At 39.4% G+C, this 13,542-nt stretch overlaps 2 pseudogenes; one reads left to right on the top strand and one right to left on the bottom strand.

The window, feature by feature from the left end:
- Positions 1 to 806, bottom strand: part of LOC141424255 (vomeronasal type-2 receptor 116-like) — an 80,227-nt pseudogene extending 79,421 nt beyond the window's left edge.
- Positions 807 to 1,225: 419 nt separating this feature from the next.
- Positions 1,226 to 13,542, top strand: part of LOC109675318 (vomeronasal type-2 receptor 116-like) — a 46,712-nt pseudogene continuing 34,395 nt past the window's right edge.

Here is a 13,542-nt window from a genome sequence, read left to right as displayed (position 1 = left end):
GTTTATAGCTCTATGGGCCTACATTAAAAAAACAGCGACCTCTCAAAGAAAGAATCTAATGCTGCACCTTAAGCTCGTACCAAACATGAACAAAGCAAATCCAAAACCAGTAGACAGAGATATTTAACAAAAAGTAGGTCTGAGACTAATGAAATTGAAACCAAACAAACTATACAAAGAAACAATGAAATAGAAAGCTGATTCTTTGACAAGATTAACAAGATCAACAAACCCTTAGCCAACAAGACAAAACAGAGAAAGGAAAAAACCCAAATAAACAAAATCAGAGAATAAAATGGGGACAAAACCACTAATGTCAATGAACAAAATCCCGAAAATAATTACAAAGTAATTATTATAGTCATGCAAACTGGAAAATCGAGGTGAAATCCATAAAGTCTTAGCTGCCTGTAATCAATGAAAATTGAACCCAGAAGATATTAACCACCTAAACAGTCCTATTGCATGTAATAAAATGGAAACAGTAATAAAGAGTCTATCTATTAATAAGAGCCTAATAATAAGAGCTGTATAAATAAATAAATAAATAACAGCTAACAGAAGGTGCAAGCCAGCAGGATTGGTTCCCTGTGCTGGCAGTAACTGCTGTACCACACTCCCAGAAGCCTGTGCCAGCAAGCAGGCCCCAGGAGTCCTGCTGACCACAGACTTTGTTCTGTCGTGCTTATATCACCTGCTGTGGTGCCTGGACAATGGCATCTGGCAATTCGCACCTCAAATTCTGACTGCCCACAGGCTTTGATTGTCCATACCTGCAGCAGCTGCTGATGCTCCTCATAACCCATGCCAGAAAGCAGTTTCTTAGGCTTACTTTACCCAAATGCTTGGTTCCCTTTGCTTGCAGTGCTACTGTACTGCCTTCCAGGAGCCCACAAACACAGCAAGCAGAGTCCAGGGTTCCCGCTTGCCAAACGCTTGCTTCCACTGTGCATGTACCAGATGTTGTGGCTCCTGGTAGCCCACACCTACAAGCAGGCCGCAGGGCTCTGCTGCCCACAGACTTAAGTCCCTGTGCCTGCAGCAATGGCCATAGCTCATGGTAGTCCACACCAACAAGCAGGCACCACAGCTCATGCTGTCCACACGCTTTCTTCTCCCATGACTGCAGCAGCTCCTGTGGCTCCTGGAAGCCAGCATGTGGCAAATGGACACTAGAACTCCTGCTGCCCACAGGATTGGATCCCTCATGCCTGAAGCTACTGCCATGGCTCCTGGTAGCCTATGCCATCAAGCAAGTTGCAAGACCCTTGCTGGTCGATGGCTTAGTTCCTTGGGCCTGCAGCACCTCCCATGGCTCCTGGAAGCCCTGAACACAACACAAGTAGATCCAAGAGCTTCAGCAGGCAAGTCAAACCCACACTCCACACTTTGCTATTCTGCTTGTGCTGGGTGGCTTCTCTCCCTACAGAGCACGGAGGCACAATCTAATCACTAAACTCTCCCATAGGTGAGACCCTGATATCCTGCTATGGAGCAAAAATCCAGCTCTTCCACTGACTGGTAATCTGCCATTCTGTAGGTGCCAGGTGACCTACCTCCCTATGGCAGAAAAAGGCCCATACTTAACTCTGTGCCCAACCATTGGAGAACCACCACTTATCAATTAAAGTCGAAAATGGTAGATTCCCCACGGAAGGGAAGGAAAGCTGTAGCCTACTACTCAGTGAGTGGTACTAGAAAGTCTGCATCCTGAGGTGCACAGAGGCCCAGTGCTCCCACTGTGCCCAACAGCTTGACAGCTCCTGCCTCACTTCAGCACAGTCCCACCTCTCATTTCCATGAGCTGGAATCACAGCTCCTCCACTGATTGGCAATACACTACATTGCAGGTGCTAGGTGGCTTACCTCTCACAGTGCACAGAGGACCAGCACTCCACACTGTGACTGGAGGAGAGTCTCCTCACCTCCATCAAAGAGCAGGAAGAACAGCAATTTCACTGAGGGGAAAAAAAGCTAATCTGCACCACAGTAAGAACTGTGCAAGGAGGAATATTTCCAGCATACTGCTCTCTGAGGAAAACTGCTGGAGCTCTTGGAAAAAACCCCTCAAAACCCAACTCCAGGGGCACAAGGGAATAAGATCATAACCTAAAACAACTTGAGATGTACAATTCTCAAACCAGAATGGAGCCCCAAGAAAACCACTCTATCTCAAAGGCCAAGTCCACCACTAAGGATACAATCCAAATGAGCTCAAAGATAACAGAAACAAACAGGTGAATGAAATTGAGAAGACTTTCCAGGATATGAAAGAGGAAATCAATAAAGATATGGAAAATCTGAAAAATAATTCAAAATAAACAACTTAAAATTCCAAATAACAATCCCAACTGAAACCTTGACAAACAGAATGGAACAAATTGAAAAGACAGTTTCAGGAACAGAAGACAAAGTTCTGGAATTAGACCCACAGAAAAAGATGAAAGATGAAGACAAGTGTTAGAAGGCTAAAGATATAAATGGAACATGAAATATATCTGGGATATCATGAAAAGACATATTCTATGAATCATTCTATGTTGAAGTAGGAGAGCAGTTACAAACTAAAGGCATCAACAACCTGTTCCATAGAGTAATAGCTGAAACGTTCCCTAACCTCGAGAAAGAGAGAACCACCTAGGGGCAAAAAGGGTACAAAACACCAAACCATCAGAAACAAAAGGAAACACCCCCAGTCACATCATAATCAAAACACTCAGCACATAGAACAAAAAAGAATTCTGAAAGCTGCCAAAGAAAAAAGACAAGTCTCATGTACAGATAAACCCATTTGAATAACAGCAGATTTCTCAACTCAAACTAAATACAGGAAGGTCATTGGAACATATAATTCAGGCCCTGAAAAAAAAACAACTGTCAAACTAAAATAATCTACCCACTAAAACTATCCATCCTAATTGAAGTAGAATTTAAAACCTTCACAACAAGGAAACACTAAAGGACTTTGTGATCACCAAGCCAGCACTACATAAGATACTTAAAGGACTTTTACATAGAGAAGAAGAAACTAGAGTGTGACAGTAAAACTCAAGAAAGCATAAACCCTTTTGGGCAAGCAGACTAACAAACAAGGAATAGGTAAAACGAAACAACAGGGGAATAAAAATAGCTGGAAACAACAGGCACCTCTTAATATTAACACTGAATGTAAATGGCCTGAATGCCTCCATCAAAATACATAGAATAGCAAATTGGGTTAAAAAATGCAAGATACAATCACATGTTGCTTAGAAGAAATTCATCTCACTGAAAAAATAAACACTGGCTTACAGTCAAAGGGGGAAAACGTTTTCCAAACAAATGGACCCCATAAACAGGCAGGAGTAGCCATACTCATATCTGAGAAACAAGACTGAGTAAAATCAACCAGAAGAGACAATGTAGGTCACTTCATTTTAAATAAAGGAACAATTTATCAAGAGGAGATATCAATCCTTAACATATATGTACCAAACACAAGGTCAACCATCTACAATAAAAAAACCTGTAATGGCCCTAATAGCACGGATAGACACTCACAAAGTGATAGAGGGAGACTTGAATACTCCACTATTACCCATGGATAGGTCATCCAGACAAAAGCTTAGCAAAGAAACTTCATAGATAACTTTAGACCAAATAACATGTTTAAAGACTATGAATATTTCACCCAACAACCAGGCAATACACATTGTTTCCTGCAGCTCTTAGACTTTCTCCAAAATAGATGATATTTCAGGACACAAAGCAAGACTCAACACGTTCAAGAAAATCAGAAAAACCCCTGTATTATATCAAATCACAATGAATATTTTGTTGTTGTATCTACAAAAACAAAAGAAACCCCCAAAAAATTTCTGAACAGCACACTACTGCAAAGCCAATTGTTGACTGAAGAAATAAGGGAAGAAATAAAAATTTCCTAGATTCCAATGAAAGTGAAAATACACTCATAATCTGTTGGACACAGATAAGTTCATGCCACAGAGAAAGCTTATAGCTATACCTGCTTATATTTATAAAACACAGAGCTCTCAAAAAAAAACTTAATGATGCACCTTAAGCTCCTAGAAAAGTAAGAAAAGAACAAACCCAAAACCAGCAGAAAGAGAGGAATACGGAACTTCAGGGGTGAGAATCTATAAGATTGAAACCAAACAAACTGTACAAAGAACCAATGAACCAAAATTGGTTCTTTGGAAACATAAAGAAGATTGACAAACCCATAGTCAACATGAAAAAATGGAGGGTGGAAGACACCCAAATTCATAAAATCAGAAGTGAAAAAGGGGACATATCCATAATGCTAATGAAATCAGCAGAATCATGGCAAAGTACTTTCAATACTTCTATTCAATGAACAGGAAAATCTAGATAAAATGGATAAATTGCTAGATGCATATAACCAACAAAAATTGAACCAAGAATATATTAAACACCTAAATAGTCCTATTACATGCAATGAAATTGAAAAGTTATTGATTCTTCCTACAAAGAAGAGCCAAGTGCATGGTGCAGGGCGGGTGAGAAAAAGACAAGGGACAGCTGTGTCTCTTGTCTGTCAGATGGCTCTGGCAGGAGGCGACATATCCAAGCTCATTGATCTCATGCATGGGAGATGTGATGCATGGCCAATAGGCATAGTTATTTCTGCAGTGGTGGCTATGTCCCCTTCAACCACATTCATGGTGGGCTCACCCTACAACAAAAGCCACATGGTCAACACTATGGATGGACACTGGGCAACACTCCTTCCTCAGAGCTAAGGGCAGGCAGGACTGGGCACAGGTGCCAAGCCTGCGAGAACTTTGCTGTGGATAAAAAGTGCAGCAAAGGCCTGCATAGGGATCTAGGGATGGTGTTTGGGACTTAATTCTGCTTCTGGCCTATGGGAACTCAGTGAGTTCCTCTAGGAAATTGCTCAACCAAAATGGCTCCCAGGACTCTATTTTCTTGTCTTCATAATGGAACCACTAATGCCAGCTTCACAATATAACATCCACTGGGCAGCTCCTACTGTGTGACCTTGAGCAGTTTACTCTACCTCTCTGCTGGTCTGTTTCCTCACCTGTAATAGGTGAGTGATACTAGTATCTACCTAATCATTATTAGGAAGATTAAGTAAATGAATCCTATCATGATCTTAGACTACATCCTGGATCCCAGAGGTGCTGTCAAAAGGATTATTGTTCTTATTCATCACTTCACAGCAGGAGAGGCTGTGAAGTGTAAATGTGTGATGGATGACTGCCATCTGCACTGTGCAGCACATAGGAGGTGATCAGCAGAGCTCCACTCACTCTGGTCCCTCCCCTGGATTAAAGCTTGGGCATGAAGTGGTTGTGGCCTCCTCATCCTGGGCACCAGAACTAAGACTCATAACCCGTGTGTCTGAGAAGGATAATGAAGGCCTCTAGGCCTCTGAGCTCTGGGAGGTTCAGAGAAGGGAAAGGAATTTCTGGGTCACACAGCAGGTTAATCTGGAAGACCAGGTTGCACCCCACATAAACCTTGGTCCTCAGACCACATAGCACTATACAAATAACTCTCCTCAAGCAGAATCCTGGCTCCCACCTCCCACTTCCCACCTGCAAACCATCCTGTGGGCATTGTGATGCAAATTGCATCGTGGAATTGCCATGACAACCAACTCCCTCCATATGACAAAAACATGCACCGGAGCTCCAGGTGATGTCCACATCACCTCACTCACAGCTCACTCTCCTGTGATTGCTACCTGGTATGTTCCTGCCTCAGGTCCTTTGCACATTCTCTTCCCTCTACCTGATTGTGAGACGAAGAAGGAGCCAGGGCTTCCCAGCCAAGTGCAGGATGCCCCCTTTCCAAAGGTGATTCTCAGAAAAGGATGGAGGGCTGAGGGGAATATTTGGTTACCTGGACACTGTGTACTCAATTTTTAAATGTTCCAGTCATTTCAGGAGCTCTTTGTTTCAGATTTCATTTGATTTCCATCAGCATTTCTATATAATTACATTAAAGTTATCTTTCATGATCTGCATTGACTTTTTTAGTTTTGTTGGGTTTTTATTTATTTTTGCATTTGTTCATGCCCTCTTTGACTTCATTAATCATTCTTATAATCATTTGATAAATTACTTGTCTGTTATTTCTTCCTCTTCACTCTTCTTTGTGCATGTGAAGGGAGAATAAAAGATGGAAGTTCAGAAGGTGAATATGGTTGATGTAATGTCCATACAAAATGAGTATCGAAATTTTAAGTTTGCTGAAGCCACCATACAAAGGTGACTAGACAAAAAATCAGAAAAACAAAGGACATGAACCAATTCACTTTATAATACATACCAACCTGGAGTCACAAGGAAAGTCGCTTTGCAAACATAAATTTCATTTTATCTCATTTACAAAATTGAAGGACAGGAGGCTGGAAAATGACCTTCTTGGGAGTTCCGTACTAGTGGTTGGGAGAGGGTTGAGGGAAAGGCATGGGAGGGTGAATATAGTGCAAACACTATGTACACATGTTTGCAAATTGACAAATGAGACTTGTCAATCTATTCCCAGAATGTGGGGGACAGGAGTTTGAAAACACAATGATAGAGGATGTGAATTCAGGTATGATAAATTTGACATATTGTAATAACAATTGTAAATCCACAATTTACAACAAACCCAGAACAACAGAAAAATAAAAAATAAAATTAAAGACATTCTCTGTCTCATATTTCCTCTTCTTTCTATTGATAGTATTTGTTTCTTTGTAGATATGGAGTTTAGGATGAGTCAAATGGTCTGCTTTTCCTTTTTTTTCATATTTCCTGAGTTTCTGCATTAGAATTTGCACCAGGAGCCAGCCCATTGTTGGGAAGTTTTCATCATCTGTAGTCTTCAGTTGAACTATTCCCAGCGTTCAGGCAGGAGAGGGTAGTGGCAAGATTGAGGCTCTATTTCACAATAGTGGTCTATGGCCTGGCTCAGTAGCCAAGAGTTTTCCCACGTGCTCAGAACACTGGGCCTGAGAGGAGTCAGACTGAGCTAAGGCACTGAGAGTCTCTAGAAAAAGGGTCACTTGTCGGCTGTGGACTGCTTTCAGTAGAGAAGTTTCCCCTGTTTGTGTATTTGGAGCCACTGTTAGCCACAGGGAGCTTTACAACCTGTCATGTGAGTAGGATCTTCCTTACTTCACAAGGTCCCCAGTTTGTGACCAGGGACAAAGTGTGGCTAAACCTATGAGTGCCCACCAAATGAGTTACAGAAGTTGACAGAACTCTGAGTTGTCTACATGCAGAGGTGTACATGAGGACCCAAACCAACATACTTGCTGGTTTCAGTGCTTCCATCCATGTGCAGGAGTTCACTTCCTTTTTAAGATAAGGAAGACATGGAAATCATGTGATTGGGAAAATTTGGGGGCTTTCAGCACACCTAGCAACAAATATGGGATTCAATGGATTTCCATAAAGACTCCATAAACTTTCATTCCCTGCCCAGTAATCCACTTCCATTTTGAGGCCATGGATATCATGTGATTTGGGGGATCTGGGCTTGGGGCTTTCTGTTCCACCAGAAGCAACATGCAGATCCAGGATGCCTATTCTCAATGACACGGTTTAGTCATTCAAAACAGACTCAGTGAATTGTTTACCCCTGAACCTCACGTTATGGTATTCACCCTCTCACTCAATACCCAACATTCATGACCCTCTCCCACCCAAACATGATGTCAGGGATTCCCAAAACTCATTGAGCATTGATTCCTCCTTGTGTTCATGCCCTCACAGTAGCTAAATCTCAATAGGTCCTCCCTCCAGGTGGCATCTTTCCATAGACCTCCAAGACAAGGGAAGTAACAAATGTATTTCTTTGCCAGGGCTGGCCTACACCCTGGACATTCTTAGTCTCACCAAATGCTACACAAGGGTTCAGACTTAAAGGAAGTGCAGGTAGAATTTCCAAATCTACCTTGGGGTTCAGAACTGTAGCAATTTGGCTTCCCTTATGAATAAATCTTCATCTTCCACCCACACCTAAGGTTGTGGTTGCATCGCATGGCTCTGCATTGCTTTTTTCTTCTCCTTTCTGTTTCTTTGTGGTTTCCATCTCCCCAGTTTCTTCTTTTCTGATACCCAGTGCTTATTTCTTTCTCTATTCAGACTAAAGCCTGCCCTTACTTATCTGAGTCTTGTCATTCAGGCAGTGAAAACAAAACATGGTTCTAGTCTACCATCTTGCCCCACACCTAACGTCTCATTGTTTTGGACAGTTCTTCTAGGAAGTTTTGTGATTATATATGCAATTTTCCTTTTTTGAATTTGTATATGTCTCTGTCTTGTCTCTCAAGGATGGTGCATATTTACAAGGTACAAAAAAGTGATACATGCATACAATGCTTAATGACCAAATCAGAGTAATCAGTATTTGCATCTTTTCATCATTTCTTTCTTCTTCATAATTAGGTCCTTTGGTCAGCCTTTTATTAGTTACCCACACAACCTCATCATTTTATGTTGAACTATAGTCATTGGGAATCACTGTTTAAGCATGCTTGTTAAATTCATGTGCTCTTTTCTTCACTGAGTTGTTGATTCTTTAGGGGTTGTGTTTTTTGGGTTCCCTGTAGATTCTAGTTATTAGGCCTTTATCAGATGAAGTTGGTAAAGATTTTCTCCCATTCTGTGTCCTGTCTCTTTAGTCTAGTGGTGGTTTCTTTTGCTGTGTAGAAGCTTTTTCATTTGATGCAGTCCCATTTCTTGGTTCTTTCTCTTAGATACTGAGCCTTTTCAATTCTACTTAGAATGCCATTCCTGACATCTGTATGTTTCAGTGTATTTCCTACCACTTGCTGGAGTTCTTCAAAGTTTTAGTCCTTATATTAAGGTCTTGGATCCACTTTAAGTTGATTTTGGTACAGGTTGAATGATAGGGATGTAGTTTCAGTCTTTTATATGTGGATATCCAGTTTTTACAGAAACATTTGATGAAGAGGCTGTCTACCACCTAGAGTGTTTTGGTATCCATTGTCAAAGATCGGTAAGCTCTAGATGCATGGGTTTATCTCTGGGTTATCTATTCTAATCCATTGGTCTTCTGTGTGTTTTGTGAGAATACCATGCTGTTTTTAATGTTAATGTTATGTGATAAGGTGTTTTGCATTTCCATATGTTTTTCAGGATTGATTTTCTATTTCTTTGAAAAATGTCATTCAAATTTGTAGCTATTGCCTTGAAGATGTAGATTGCTTTCAGTAGTATGTCATTCTTGCAACTTTGATTCTAATCCATAAGCATGGAAGGACTTTCCACCTTCTGATGTTGTCTTCAATTTCTCTCTCCAGTCGTTTATAGTTTTCATTTATGTTTCTTTTGCCATATTTGTTGCAAAGTACTTTATTTTTTTGAGGCTTTTGTAAATGGGATGTTTGACCTGATATTTTTCTTAATGTGTCCATTGTTGGTAAACAGAAAGGCTACTGATTTCTGTATGTTAATTTTGCATCCTCCTACCTTGCCAAAAGCGTTTATGATTTCTAACAGTTTTTGGTAGAATTTTGAGGGTCTTTAGGGAGAGTATCATGCCATCGGCAAATATGGATACCTGGAATTAACCTTCCCTATTTGAATCCATTTTATATCTTGCTTTTGTCTTATTGTTCTGGCTAGGAATTCCAAATATATATTGAATAGGAGTGGAAAAAGTAGGCATCCTGTCTCATTCTTTACTTTAGCAGGAATGGTTTCAGTTTTTCTCCATTTAGTATAATGTCAGCTATCGGTTTGTCATATACAGCCCTTATAATGTTGAGAAACATTCCTTCTAGTCCTAGTTTCTGCAGAGGTTTTATCATGAAATGGTCTTGAATTTCATGAAAGGATTTTTTTATATGTATTGATAAGGTCATGTGGAATTTGTCTTGCTTCTGTTTATATGCTGTATTACATCTATAGATTTACATGTGTTGAACAATTCTTGTATCCCTGGAATGAAAACAATTTTGTCATTGTCTGTGATCTTTGTGATGTGTTGCTGAATTCTCTCCACCAGTATTTTGTGGAGAATCTTTGCATCTGTATTCATTGAAGATATTGGTCTGTAATTCCATTTTTTGTCATATGTTTACTGGGTATTTGAATGAGTGAGATACTGGCTTCTTACAATGAGTGAGCTAGGGTGACACAGGCATGCATTTTGTAATGACCAAATCAGAATAATTAGTGTTTGCATCTTCTCATCATTTCTTTATTCTTCAAAATTGAGTTCTTCAGTCAGTCTTCTAGTAATTATCCCACACCTAAAAGTTGATGTTCAACTACAGTCATTGGAGAATGATTCTTGACATATCCCTGAAAATGTCATCACAGACTTAATTGCTTACACCAGATTCTTATGAATTCGTCATGACTGCATCTCTGTACTTAGCTTAGGTAACCATCATGTCTTTCCAGAATGTCTCCATCAACATCTTTTGTGAGTTCTGTAATAATACTGTTGGATATATACCATCCATTTTAAATATGAATTATAAATGACACTTTCTGAAATATAATTGGAATAGATCAATTTCTTGGTAAAAATTTCTGTCACTCCTTATTTCTCTGTGCATGAAAGTAGCTGTTCCTATGGGCAATTAAGAGAACTTATGTCGCATCCTTTGAAGTCTCATTTCACTTCCAGTATTCTTCATACTAATTTATCTTAGTTTCATTTTCTATGCACATCAAGATCTTTATCACCACATTCATTACACAGAGTTCAATCAATTGCTTTACTCTTCTCAACTTGTTAGTTCACTGCTATATTTTCTATTCCAGGGAAATTTCCCCATTACACTGATCTTGATCAGAATAGGTACAATCTTCTATTCTAAATTAGGGCAAATATTTTCTCTTTCCATGATATATTGCAATTTGAAATAATATTGCATATGTATAATTTCTTACTAAATGTGTCTGTCTGATTTTAATTGAGATCCATGCCCTGGGACTATATTTGCAAACATATGCTCAGGGACTAAAAGTGTAATTGAGACAAAAAGTCACTCTTTGGCTGGTTGTTTGTTGAGCAAATACATGACTAAGTGCATTTTCATTGCAAGTAAAAGTCAAATGAGCAAGCATAAAATTCTTGTGATTTTATACAGGATTGTGACTTTCTTCAGAACAACAGAATATGATTAATTCAGAATAGATAAAAGAAGACATCAATAGTGAAGAAAGTTACAGCTCAGAATGCAAATATACAAGTTGATTTCTGCATCTACCGTGCACTACTGATTTGGAATTTCAAACGTCAACCTGATTATTGGTGAATCATTGTGAAATACATGTCGCTGTTGATGTTTCTGCACATGCAATAAGTATGTGGAAACCAGCCTAAGTAATGCTAGGAACATTAACAGGTTGCCGTGGACCTTGGGTGTGTGAAGCTGTCTCTCCTGTGTACTTGAATTGGAGGATGTGATGCCCCTTTGGCTTTGGTTAAGCCCTGACTGTGCTGGGCGCTTTATAACCAATTCACCTTGATCCTTACATGGCATCCAATGATGTAATTCATTTTCCACATCCCAAATAGCTTCCTTGCAAATTATTTTTTGACATGTAGTTCAGAACAACTCTAAGAAAGGTTAATTCATTGCTGGGACCTTAACATCTGTGGTCTTGGATGAAATCATAGAACCTGGGTTGGAAAGCAGGATCCTCAGACTTATTTTCCTATTCATGTTTATCTCATGGATGCACGAACTCAGAAGCAGAGGCCATGGCAGAAATGGTTCCAGATTCCTCCAGGGGAGTGGGAGACACTGAGCTGAAAGAAATTGGGAATGAACATTCCAGTTGACATAAACACGTATATACAGAGGCACATAAGAAACATATATACCTGCCTGACACTTTAGGCTCAGCCTCCACCCAGAATTGTACATTTCTAGACATGTTCCCCTTGATTTTTATTTTCGTTCTCCTCCAGCTTCCCCTCCATCTCAGTTCACTTAGTAATCCAGACTGCTTTCCCAGCCTTAAACCCAGTATATACAAATGTGGAGATGTACCAATTGTAGGGTTTTTTCCGCTTTATTTTTTTGTTATTGAGGACACAAGCAGTGATCCTGCCCAGCAAGGAATTTCTACAAAGTAAGTTATGGCTTTATGTTACATTTTTGTATTTGATTTCTGGATGACTAGTGCCATAGACCAATGCTGATAATAACCCCTACGTGGCCCTTCCTCCCCTACCTTCCCAGAAACATCCCGAAGTTATTTTGTGGTTGTGGTGTATTTTTCTTTCAACATGAACAAGTATATTATTTTTTTCTTTTTCTATTTTCCATAATAAGGCTGAAACCTATGCATTTCCTCCACCATCATTCGGACTCCTCTAGTGAGTCCGAGTCAAAGCTCACACCAAGAGATAATCATAAGAAACACAGTCCAAGTGAATGGCATATAGTGTGCATTGAGAGACTAGAACAAAGTTTCATTTCTTGTAGCTCAAGGGAGTAATAAGATGTCTTTACTTACAAATGTATCTAATGATGTCTCTACAGAGAAATTCTGTACTTGTGTCCATGGTCATGAAAACACTTATGACTAGATATCCAGTTACTGTTTCAAATAAGATGTGTGTCATGCTGGGATGTTGTGTCCAATCTTGAAATGGAAGCATAGCCAGAAATAAATGATAAGCCCTGTGAGATTTTTCCTCTCCAATTTATTTCTTCTTCCCTTGGACACATATCTGAGCTCAGGTTTTGGTATATACAAACACCATGTCTGAAGCAGAAGGCCTAATTAATAAATTGTTAAGGCAGAATTCCACAGAATTCTAGCAGTGTATTTGTAGCCCTATTACCAGCGAAAATCTCATTGGAAGAAGTGATTCCATGCATCTCTTTTCAAGTGCTGTTTGTTGAGTGTTACATGTGGTATCTGCACTCATTTGGGAGCAGGGATGACCGGGTATGAATTTGAGTTTCTTCCCTGCTCTGGAAGGTATCAGTACACAGCTCTTATTGCATGACTATATGTTTGTCTGCTTATCTTTGTTAGTCTCCAAATTTTTCCCAACCATACTTATTTTTTCCCACAATTTTAGTAAACCTTTGAATATTGTTACTGATGAATTTGCCACACATTTGACTCAGGTTCGTGTTGCTTATAGTATTCCTTTGCTACTTTAAACTTGGAAAAATTTGAAATCTGTTTTCTAGGAGTCTAATCTGAATCTCCTAAACTTAGAGAAGAGAAATGTTATGTATGTTACTAGTTGAATAGAGTAAGGAATATTTTATTCTATGAACGTATTACATTGATATATGTACTACTGCAATTGTGTTTTTGCTGTGGGGTAAGGAGGTTGTAGTCAAGTCTATACTCAACATATTGTCAAATATAATTGTGTAACTTTTAGACCGTAGCTCTTAGGTATTCTAAATAAGGAGAATTTTTATCTCATTATGGTATGCTTTTAAATTCCTTGAGAGCAAACTAAATTAATCTGTACTAAATTCCTTGCACAAATATATGTCTTTTTTACAGATAATAAAAAAGATTATTGCCTTCAAAATGA

Source organism: Castor canadensis, chromosome 6 (assembly GCF_047511655.1).
Source record: "Castor canadensis chromosome 6, mCasCan1.hap1v2, whole genome shotgun sequence".
Classification (NCBI taxonomy): domain Eukaryota; kingdom Metazoa; phylum Chordata; class Mammalia; order Rodentia; family Castoridae; genus Castor; species Castor canadensis.
Note: the sequence above shows the minus strand (reverse complement) of the source record. Positions and strands in the feature narration are given on the sequence as shown.